The sequence below is a fragment of the Phaseolus vulgaris genome, chromosome 8 (assembly GCF_000499845.2).
Source record: "Phaseolus vulgaris cultivar G19833 chromosome 8, P. vulgaris v2.0, whole genome shotgun sequence".
Lineage (NCBI taxonomy): Eukaryota > Viridiplantae > Streptophyta > Magnoliopsida > Fabales > Fabaceae > Phaseolus > Phaseolus vulgaris.
In genome coordinates this window covers 11,854,539-11,865,872 of record NC_023752.2, presented here as the reverse complement: position 1 = coordinate 11,865,872, position 11,334 = coordinate 11,854,539, and positions in this window count along the sequence as shown.

Genomic DNA, 11,334 nt, shown 5'->3' with positions numbered 1-11,334 from the left:
CAAGCTCTTTCTAAGCGAATTTGGGCTTTCTTCATGGGTAAGGGTGCTCTGCACTCATCCCTTCAACATTCTCTCAATCATTTCTTCTCTTGATTACAATTTCTCTGGCCTCAATCCACTCAGCGTATGTAGAAGCGCTCAACATTTTGAGTTTCTTTTATGAAGTTTGTTCTCTAGACTCAATCCGCTGAGTCATTCGTTCTGTGTTGGGCAGATTACTCCTTTTACTCCATTCTTGTTTGCTTGTTTTTCTACCCTTTCCTGCAAGATTTATGCAGATTTCTTCTTTTCTTCCTTCTCTCTATGTGCAGTTGGAGTTGGAGAGCAATTTAACATGCTTTTCACTTGTTTTTTCAATTTTCTATACAAAATATATGTTTATTGATATATGATTTTTGTTACAAGTTAACACTTATAAACTACCTTCAACTCAATCAATTCATTATAAACATTCTCAAAAAAATTAAACACGTGATTCGTTGTTAGCCAACCATCTGGGTCAGGACTTTTTGAACTTTCACATTGCCATACGACTTCCTTAACTTCTTCCTCAGAAAAGACTTCTATCAAACACAAACTTTCTTCTGTAAGAGGGTTTTAAACTCAACCGCATCAAGTCTAACCCCAAAATCTTTTGTTGCTTTAAATCTGGTTTCAAAAGGCTTCTTTGCTTCAAAACAGACAGTGCTAGGCTCCTCACACCAAAAGCCCCTAACCTCAACACCCTTCACTTCATTCCTTAGTATCCTCCACCTTAATGACGAATGGAAAAATCTAGAACAAGAGTCACCATATTTGAACCAGTTGGTTCTAGCCTTTTGACGGAGAAGAGATTCTAACTTTGAGTCAGTCTCCCAAAGCTTCCTTACCAGATCGGTTCTAATCTGCCTCTCACTTTCCACAGGTTGACCATTACAATCTTGGTAGTCATATTTCTCAATATCCTGCATAATAGACATCTTAATAGAATTCAGATTCCCAAAGACGTCCATATTCCATGTGTTTAAATCAGCCTTCAGGAGTTTGAACTTTTCCTTGAGCCCTTTTATGGCGTTTCCTTGGCTTAAGTAGGACTTCCACCTTTCCTCCACCATCCCATCAAAGCCCCTTTTTGAATGCCAAGCGTCAATAGATCTAAAAGGTTTGAGACTTCAGTCTTTATCCAAACACTTAATCATCAAAGCACAATGATCAAACACTTCCCTCCGTTGGACATATTTCTTACACATAGGCCAACACTGCAACCATTCTTCAGTTACGATAACTCTATCGATCATACTCTTTGCCATTCTGTTTGATTTGAACCATGTATATTTTTTCCCCACAATAGGCAGGTCCAATAACATGTTTGATTTAATGAAACCATTGAAGCCTTTTATCTCACTGGTAAAGTCACCCTTATCTGCTCCTTGCCTTTCGGCTCAACTACTTATTTCATTAAAGTCCCAACAAAAGCACCACGCAGCAATTTGAGAAGCTTCTTTACAACTAGACAATTCCTCCCCAGAGAAGTTTCTTTTCTTTCAAGGTGCACATCGCGTACACATTAACCACACAATACTTGTGGGCAGATTTTTTATGTTGGCCACAATAGCTATATAACCCTTCCCCATTGAGTGGCTTTCATAGCTGAAAGCTTCTTTGTGCCACCTAGAAAGAAGACCTCAATTTCCATTATCCCCTCCATTGTGAATCCATTCGATATTGTTTTCCCCCATAAGGAGTAGCACCTAACATCCGTAACTTCTACTGTTTTTGATCTTGGAGACACACAAATTCTGCTTCCTCTGTAGATATGCACCACCTCATATACCTTACTTTTGTTCTTTCCCCCAAACCTCTTATATTTAAATTAAAAATCAGCATAATACCATTCAAATTACCCACCTCTAAATTCTTCAAAAACTTCAAATATCTCACTTCCATACATTGGAATTCTTGGACCACATCCTCTTCCTCCCCACGGCAAGCGAGCCCAATCTGTTTTCCTAGATCCCATAATTTAGCTGGCTCCTCCTTAATTTCAGGTTTGCGAACTCGAGCATTACAATTGTTAATGTCCCCAGCAGAAATGGATGTTGTTAACAAGCCTTCTCTGGGCAGCAACTTCTTCCTCACCTGAGACGATCTCTCGCTCAACCTGACGGACCGCCTTGGGTGGGTGCTTGGCTCCCCCAACTCGCTAAGCCCTTTCATCTTGCACCGTCATGGAGGCATTTTGCATGTATTTCCCACTTCTACTTCCTCTGCTTCAAGCGAACTTTGCAATTTCAAACCTACTTGATTCCTTATCTCCACGAGAGGCCCTATTGCTTGGTTAGGATTGGGATAGTTCGACCAATTGCCTGATCCACATCCTTCTTCCATGCAATTAGGTGACTCCGAGCCTCCTGCATGACTTCCATCACCGTCTTCCTCTGAACCATTCTTCCTTCCAATAGAGAACGTATCTATCTTTTTCATATTGCACTCTCCAGAGACTCCCCTAGGACTCAGAGGCCTCTTGCTTCCGCTCTTGGTCCAAAGAGGCATTGGGCTCTCTCTGAGAACCCCTACATTCTACATCCACCACCAACTTAGCCAACTCAACATGCACAGAATGGTAATTTTGTGAAAAGGAATATGCTTCTTTAGCCTGATTAATAAAAGCAGCCTCCACAGACTCCTTATGGCCCTTAGTTTCCTCTTTGGTGAATAACAAAGATTCTTTTATCTGTAAATCAGCTCTTTTCATAGCAACTCCCTTAGAAAAGGAAACTTTTATCCTATTCGCACTTAGAGCCTCTCCTCCATCCATCTCCTCCTCTGAACAACGGACCTCCCCTCCACACGTGACCTTCACCTCACCGCTAGACACCGATAGAGTAGTTTCCTCTACATAGGTCTTTGAGAAAGAGACATTATTAGAAGTACCGTAGAAATTCCGGTGACACATACACTGACCTCCGAATCTTGTAGGGTGTTCTTCTTCAATGTAAATACTCATCGTTTGATCATTAATCCTCGTACTCTTAGCCATTTTAGCATTACAGTTTTTAAGCAAGCGAACTTGGAGTTTCGCATACTCCAAGTTTTCCCACATCGTCGTCGATTCGTCTATGGATACTAGGGACACTACCTCACCTACCAGTTTTGAAAAGCAATCCTTATTCCAAAACGTTAGTGGTAGCCTATAGCATCTCACCCACACAACTTTGTGGCTCGCAACCTGCTCCGCCGACCATGGCTCGATGTTTTGGAAGACACTCTCAAACCACTCCTTATTAAGATTAATCAGCTCCTCCATGTTGACCCCTTCTCGCAGAGTAAGAAGGACAAGATTATCCCCCATATACCTCACTCTAACCATGCTCATACCTCCTTTCACAAATTCGTCACCCAGCTATTCAAAGTCCAACTCTTCTTTAAACTGCCAATCACACTGTACTCCACCCAAGGTAAAACCTGTTGTTTTGTTTTGATGATTGGCCATTTCCAGTCCTTTGTGATTCATCTTTGACTACGTCTACGAAAGATTTTCTCCATGTCTTCACCTTCCAGACCTCCTTTGTTCTCTTCTGTTCATGAAAGACATTCATGAAAGACATGAGCCTCCTCTTGCAACTTTCTGGGGTTCCTTACCTTCTTCGTATGTTTCACCCTAGTTTCACTCTCCACCCTTTTGGATTCCACCTCACTCCTCCTATATCTCGGAATATTTACGTGCAACTTCTTGTTACCAATGTATATCTGGTCTAGATCCCTCTCCAGCCTCCCCACATTTTTCACTTCGAAGAATCTAACAAACCCAAATCTTCTCCCCCAGTTGTTAAGTCTTCTTGAGATAAACACTTCTTTAACCCTAGCCCATCTTCTGAAAATCTTGATCATGTCCAGTTTCCCATACCCATTTTGGAAGTTTGCGAAGAAGAACGTTGTAAAGTCATTCCCATATTTCTCATTTCGAAGAATCTAACAAATTCAAATCTTTTCCCCCATTTGTTAAGTCTTCTTGAGATAAACATTTTTTTAATCCTAACCCATCTTCTGAAAATCTTGATCATGTCCAGTTTTCCATACCCATTTTGAAAGTTTGCGAAGAAGAACGTTATAAAGTCATTTGAGCTACTATGAACTTTTCGGTTGGTACAGATCCTCCCTGACCTCCTTGCATATCTGGGAAGAGCGAGCCATATTTTCTGAAATTTTAGGAACTAATGTGACAAATGTTGTAGAGGAGCCACCTCATGAACCAAATGTTGAATAAGATGAAGATGGAAATTTCTTTGTTAATCATGCATTTTATGTGAGCATGATACTTGGATATATTCAGGCTTGTGTGGAACTTTTACCTCCATTCTGGTCAATCGTCCTTGGCAACAAGTATATTTTAGGTTTCTTTTATACATTCATGATGTAACGTTCTAAACGAGTGGGGGAAAATGTATGAAAAATGCCAACACATGTGCAAAAGAACAGACTAATAATTTCTACCTTTTATGATATTAAGGAATTCTGGAATAAACTATTTAATGAAAATAATAAAAAAATGGTGGAAAAGAAGAAACAAAAGATTTAGGAATAAAATAAGTGGATATTTCACATAAAAAAAGTATATTATGTGAATAATTTTTGGTAGCGTTTGATGATATTTAACTCCTAAGGATTTATTTACACAATTTAAAATTATTAGAACATTACTAAAATCTTTTAAACTGCCAAAAATTAATTAATTATTTTTTATAAAACCAGAAAGACTGCTTAATATAACTTACTCTTTTTTTTAGATATTTTTAACTTTAAATTTCTTTTATTCTTTTAGAAAACCTTACCCACTTAATTCAAGATGGGCTTGTATATCCTTTCTCTTTCAATCATTTCTTTTTGCAGTCCTATAACTTTTGTGTACACCCAGGGTGGTTAAAACACTAAAGTGTCTCCTTGCTATCGCTGCCCCTTTGTCGTTGTGGCTACTTTTATTTATGTGTGTTGGATGAAGTCAAAGAAAAAAATATTATAAATTATGTAATTAAAAAATACTTTAGATTAGGTAATTTATAAGTTAATTTTTGTATAATTTTTTTTAATTGTGTATAAAATTTAAATATGTGACTTTAGAATTGTGCAGAAAGATTTCATATTATATAATTCAAAAGTTTTTTCATTAAAAAAATGATTTTTATCGTACAATTTAGAAGTAAAAAAAGTTTTTTTTTCCATAATCGAGAATTAAAAAAGTTTACAAATTGTAAAATTTAAAAATATTTTTAAATTGTATAATTAAGAAGAATTTTTTTTTCATATACAAAATGACTTTTTTACATTGCACATCCTAAAAATAAAAAAATTTGACTTTTACATTGTGTAATTTTATTTTTTTTAAAAAGACTTTTAATTACGTAATCCAAAAATATTTTTTCATAAATCAAGAAGACAAAGTGAGAACGTCTTATATTTCTAAGAATATGAAAAAAATTATGGGAGTGAAATAATATACCCTTATCTATATCGTATGTTAGCGTTCTGTAAAACCCATTATTTCCAACTTGATGTAAATTTATCACAATGAAATGTAAAGGAAGAGTTTATTGAAAGAAAATGCGAGTTTGATTTATTTTAATAAGATTAATTATAAATAGTTGATGATAAAATAATTGATTTAAAAATTCAATATTAATTAACCACGTCTACAAATATTTTAAAAGTTAGTTTTAGAAATTAAATTAAGTTTTTAAATTATAATTACCTTTTATTAAAAATTTAATTGAAAAGCCAATTTCACTTTTTGAGATATTCGTTTACTACAAATACTAAACTTATTAGAGTAAAAAGAAAAGAAAACATTAAAAATATTTTACTTTTTTATATTAATTTAAAAATTCAATATCAAAGGGGAGTGATGGTTCCCACAATGACCAATCCAACGTCAAACTTTGGATATCAAAATCTTATTTATATATATTAAAAAATTATTAAATAAAATTAATTAATTATTATATTAATTAAATTAGAGATTAAAAAATTATTGATATTTAAAGTGATTTTTAAATATATAAATTAATTTTTAAATTAATATCTAATTTAATTAATATAATATTTTTTTATTTTATTTTTAAAATTAGTTTTTATTTGATGATTTATTTATAATATATATATATATATATATATATATATATAATTTTTTAATATAAAATTATGGTCCACGAGTAAAGATTTTCACCATGATAACCTTAAAGCTTAGTTTATATCTTTATATCACTTCAAACGCACGCTTGATGAAAGCAAATCACTAAACCCAACCTTTTGTAAGATAAACCCGTGTTTACTCGTAAGATTATTATAAATTATGTTTGAATAATTAAAAAAAAAAAAACTCTTTCTGTAATGTTAACATTTGAAGGAGTTAGGGCATACAAGAAGTCTTTTCTTTATTTTTTTTCTTTTGCATTTTTATTTAAGGAGGGAGTAAAATTTTTAAATATTTTTTCTTCTTTCTTTACTTTTTAAATATCATATAAAGAAAAGAGTGTGATCCCTACAAAAGAAAAAAAACGTGAATAACATTTTTGTAGTAAAAAGTCCTAGTAAAGGGATACAAATAAGTAAGGATTGGTATTGCCCTCATGCTGGGAAGAGAATCCAATGAAGAATATTGATAAAAACAGTAATAATACTTAAATATAATTTTAATCTCTATAAAATACTACTTTATTTTAGTTTTTCAATATTAGTTTTAATAGATTAAATAATATTCAATTTTATGGTGTGTACCTTGATTTTTGTTTTGAAGTGGTAGTGGTACCTTCATTGATTGATAAAGGGAAATTCTAATATACGTCTTTAAATTTTTAAGCGTTTTGCAACAATTAATTTTTTCATTAACAATTCTTAATTCTTCAAACTAACTAAAATGTTTTCATTTAAGTTTAAAATTATAATGATTTCAATTTAAAGAAAAATATAATATTTATTTTAAAATCATTTTAAAACAAAATTTATACTCAAAATATGAAAAGTTATGGAGTATGTTTCAATATAGACATAATAATATACAGCTAAAAATGTTTAAAATATTTTTAAAACAATACAAAATTTCTCAAAATAAAATCATTTTAATTTCTAAAATTTTAATTTTTTTTTTCTAAAGACCTTTTACTAGGAAACAAGACATAACTAGTGACCAAATAATTATTGTAAAAATTAATTGTTCAACAAGAGTTACAATATTCTTCTAATAATAATGCTATTAAAATAAAGTGTATAAAATAATGTCATGATATTACATATTGAGAGGACCTTCTTTTAAGAACTTTGATCCTCTCCAGTGGGCTTCTCTCTCTAACCCTTTTTTTTTCTATTTCCATGTCAGATTTCTTCATTCTCTCTTTCTCCTTTTGAGTTTTTGTTTTTATCCATAAAGACAACAAACATAAGAGAGAGTCCATTTAGTTTAGTTGTAAATGTTTTCTTAGGAATCAAATACAAATAAAGAAACAACTCATCCACATTCTTATTACTAGTAAGAAATAATAACAGAAGATTTTTGTTAAAATATTTAAAATAAAAAATAATTATAGTTTTAGCCTCTCTAAAATTAGTGAATTTTGGTTTTGACATCTATAATTTTTTATTTTATTTTTCATTCTTATAAAATTTGAAATCAGTATTTAATCTTATAAAATATATATGAATTTTGATTTTAGTCTCTTTCAAATATTTCTTGACTAGCTTGATCTCTTTAACATTTTAAGACAAATAACACCATTTATTTTATGAATCTTAAGATTTTTTTAGGCTAATTTGAAAAAATTAACTTTTTGTTCAATATTAAAGTATTTAATTAATATCATATAATACAATAATCAAAAGTGACGAATTTTAATTCTACAGGAACTAAATACAACTTTTTTTAATTAATAACCAAAATCAAAAATTAAAAAAAACTTAGCCACCTTGTTACTTTTATTTATTTTGTTTCATCATTTATCTTCCAACAAGCCTTGTGACATGTAATAATCAACATGGCTCTGCCAAAGCTGACTCCAAATGAGTGCATTTAGAGACATGACCAGGTTAGAAGTTCTTGTATTTCACAACTCCAATTAGAAGTTGAAGCGTTTGATATAATGTATTATTATATTGCATGTGTAAAAAAAAAAACCTATTGTTAGAGATTCACTTCATGAATTGGATTTATGAGATTAATTAGATTTAAAGTACATTTTGTAATTCATTTAAAATCTATCATAACAAATATTTATTGAGTTTACCGGTGTTACTCACTATCAGACCGTTATCGGATTACCTATAATATAATATAAAAATATTGCGTGTGTGAATTTTGTTGCAGAAGAAAGATGCTTAGGAAAAGTTGGCACTTATGAGAAGAAGTTGTGAAGAACTTAGTTCCCTAATATTCACGTCAACAACATATTCAAACAGATTCCCTCTCCATCTTCTCTTTATTCTCTTTTGTTGCAGAAGGTATATGTGCAATGATATGATATCTCGATTTTGGATTTCAGAAGCAGAAGCAAAGGGGTAGCAAAAAGCAGAACCTGGCCCTGCAATACCACCTAAAAAGCAACGTTGATTGGAAGACTAATAAGCAGTTCCCTATCCTCACTGTCTCTGTTACCTCCTTTTTCAGCACACAACTGTTTCACTCTTTGTCTCCCTCTCAACACCTCACTGCTCCACCACCACTTTGTCTTTTGACCAAACCCTTTATTGTTTTTTCCCTCCTTCTTGGTCCCTGAGAAATTCTGTCACAATCTTCCTTCTGTTCCTTCTTTGTCTCAACCATTACCTTAACAATATCATAAGCCTCCCCCATTAATGTATACTGTTAATTCAACATTAGCTCCATGTGTGCATGTCTCATGCACGTATATATAAATTCACCAAAGCCTCAGGTAACAAAACTGATTAACAGTTTCCATAATGTTTGAGATTTTCTAGTGTATATAAGTACACAAATGTCTGATATGTGTATAATTAGGTTTAGATCTACACAATCTTATAACCAGTTTTGTGATTGAGTCGAGTTCTAATGAGTTAAGTAAACTAGATATGATATAACCTGAAGATTACAATACAAAAACATATAATTTAAGTAACATTAATTTTTTTAAATCGTAAGAAAATTGAATATGTGCTACAAAAAACCATAGAGAAAATAATGAAGCAGAACCACTTAATAATTTATTCCTGGGTACAGAGGGACTTAGACTTGATTAATCTTGGGTGATTTTGAAATCATTTCAAATATAAAACATTTTTTTACCTTTCAATTTGCTTCAAACTAACATATACAAGTTTAGAACCTAGCATCCCATAATTAACACCTTTTGACCTTTAACTTTAACCCTTAGGAGTAAAATGTTCTCTTTCTCCTTGCCACCCAATAAATTACTCAACAAACGAAATGTTTTACTGCAGAATTCTCAGGTAAACAGAGTGTAACACAATTCTTGTACCAAACGCAAACTGTGTGATGTTATAGAACATGGGATTAATTTTAATTATAGTTTGTCAACTTTTCACTTTTACTAGGTAGCTTGTTTTTAGCTTTGCTTTTCCTTGAATTGATTGATCTATATATACTCGAATCCAAACGTGTCTACTCTCACAAACATTCCACTCAGCTTCTCCTCTGCTCTTTCTTTATTCCATTTTCTCTCTTTCCCTCCACTTCACTAAGCACACACTAGGAAGTTTAACCCAACAATCTTTTGTGCAACTAGTTTTCTCCTGAAGCTGTTCAAATGTCCAGAAAGAGCAAAAGGGTGTGCTTTAGTCCTGATGTCAACGACAAACCAACCATCTTTCTCAAACACGGGCACTGTGGCGAAGACAACAACGACGGTGGAAGAGTTTCAAGAAACAGGATGAGGATCACAAGAACATGTACATTCAGATTGCATATGGACACAAACTCTTCTCCTGTGAGGTTGCTACTGAGGCTAGGAGAAAAGGTAGCAAGTGCTATAAGAAATGTTTCTGTGAGAAGGAGATCCTCCAGGAAGGTTTCTTCATCCACTTTGGTGAGGTCACGTTCATTATCAGACCTCACTGATTCACACCGAGCTGAAACTGTAGAAGACTGCATTGAGTTCTTGCATTCCTCTTCATCTAGGGAGAGACCAAGTTGAGTTGAGTCTCAAATCTCAACCAAAATTCTCTAAGTTCTATGAGGCTGCTACTTGCATCAGAATTCAGATTTGTGTATTAACTGCAAAAGGGTATGCTTTAAAGTTTATGTGTAAGGAAAGAGAGGTTAATACTTCTCTGAGCCATGTTTTGTATGAGTAGAGTGTAGAGGTTCTGATATTAACATTAGCCCAAATCATAGTTTGAATTGCAGATTGTAGCGTTGCATTCATAATACATTGTTGGATCTTCTACTTCCCCATGTTTCTTCTTGGCATAATAGATTCATCATTAAACTTTTACTATTCGTTTATGCTCGCTAAAAAAATGATAAAAGAAACAAATCCATCACATTTCTGCGTAATATATTGAATGAACTTTCGTTTTTGCTCGGCTAAACTTTCATCACAACCCTCGCAGATTATGTCACAGTCAACTCATTCGCTTAACAAAGTGTGGTTCAGCACAATTAGCTGTGTTTTTTTATTTGTCTTCATAAGAAAAAGGGACAAATATGAAAACAAAGTTCAATGAATCAAATACTTTTTTTAACCTTATTATATATATATATATACATATAAATTGATTACTACTCTAAAGTAAATTATACTCATTAGAAGTATCCTGAAATCATATAAACACATTTTTTTATTTATTTTAACATTTACATAGATATATTACATGTATGTAATCTAAATACACCATGAGAAGACACAAGATGCGTGAGGATACTGCTCCACCAAGAAGGCTAGACATATGCATTTAATAGATAGTTGATTTCTAGCATTATGCAGAAAGACTTTGTCAAGAGAAAATGTACTCTCTCTCTCTGCTTTAGAAGACATTAATCACAGGGTATGGATTGGGTGATCACTCTTAATGCACTAACAAATCTTGGAGATTAATTGATATTGGTATTGGAAACATTGCATGAGATGAAGGTATGAGCCACAGAAGTTGGTGAGCATATTTGGTGTTATGAGATGAACATGGCTACCCCACATGGGTGACAGATGAGAGCATTGTGGTGTATCTATGCCTCTTCTATTCTGTCCAACATTTGAAAAGCCAATGTCAACCACATCCAGCAAATCAGCAAATATCCCTATTGATATCAACTTTACAACAACCCTTTGACCACAAAATCAGAAATAATGGCACCAAATTCCCTGTTCCCAAAAAAGAATCCAACAATATGCAGTA